Raw genomic sequence first — 1,173 nt, 5'->3', positions numbered from 1 at the left:
GGCCATGAGTTTGAAAGGGAGTGAGGGGAGGGTATTAGCGGGTGTGGAAAGATGTATGGATGAGAGAAATGATGTTATTGGGTTTTAATGAAAGCAAATAGTGAGACCATTAAAAATTTAAAGATATTCCTCAATCTTAATTCTCACATGATGAAATATATTTATTTTGATAAGCTTCTCAAAAACTTCACCATGGTTTTCATTGAATAATTTGATTACTATTCTATTAAAATGCAAATAATTTAGTAAGTTTGTGACCATTTATGAGATTCTGTTTTTCAGACTTTCTTTTATTTTTACAGAAAACCTTAATAATTTTCCTCATAGTTTTTCAACATTTTAAAAGTAATTGAATATTAGGTCCTTTATCTAACAATCTGTATCTATTAATGGTATTTTTCCTCCACATTGCATTATCAATTTTTCCTGGTGTAGCTTTTTTTTTAATACTGTAATTATCCAACTTTCTGAAATTTATGTTCTTTTTTTGGTTGACTTTGGAAAGTAATAAAATATGTATGATTATATCCAGTATATAGCACATATATGTTTATTATACTTTCGTTTCTTATTTTTATTTTTTTCTTAGTGATTTTATTATTAATCATTTTATTATTTTATATTTCAAGTGAAATCCCCCTTCCTGATTATCTCTCCACAAGCCCCTCTTCCTTTTCCCCTCTTCCCTTTGCCTCTATGAGGGTACTCCTTCACCCACTCACCTACTCCTGCCTCACCCCCTTAGCATCCCCCTACCCTGGTGTATCAAGCAAAAATATGGGATGCTTCATGAATTTGCATGTCATCCTTACACAAGGGCCATGCTAATCTTCCCTGTATTGTTCCAATTTTAGTGTATGTGCTGCCGAAGCAAGCACTTCTTACTGTGTTAATCAGTAGTTCCCAAATAGTGGTAAAGTAATGGTAGTCTTGGCAGGCATTCTTTTCTTGCTCACGAATTTAATGGAAATGCCTCTAAAATGAATCTTGAAGAATAATCCTTGGTGTTGGTTTGTGGTGTGTGGATTTTTGTCATAGCAAAAATGTCTGATTTAAATTCTGGTTTCGTTAATAGGATCTACTCCTTACTATGAATGGGGTGTTGATTTAATCAAATCAGGTAATAATATTACTTTTTTCTTTCTCTAAGTTCTTGAGGTAATACAGCATCTT

At 32.5% G+C, this 1,173-nt stretch overlaps 1 non-coding gene across 1 annotated transcript; it reads right to left on the bottom strand.

The window, feature by feature from the left end:
- Positions 1 to 771: 771 nt before the first annotated feature.
- On the bottom strand, positions 772 to 878 carry LOC115064652. The gene has a single exon (XR_003844468.1). It is a non-coding gene; the product is annotated as a U6 spliceosomal RNA (small nuclear RNA).
- Between the last annotated feature and the right edge of the window lie 295 nt (positions 879 to 1,173).

This window comes from Mus pahari, chromosome 8 (assembly GCF_900095145.1).
Source record: "Mus pahari chromosome 8, PAHARI_EIJ_v1.1, whole genome shotgun sequence".
NCBI lineage: Eukaryota > Metazoa > Chordata > Mammalia > Rodentia > Muridae > Mus > Mus pahari.
Note: the sequence above shows the minus strand (reverse complement) of the source record. Positions and strands in the feature narration are given on the sequence as shown.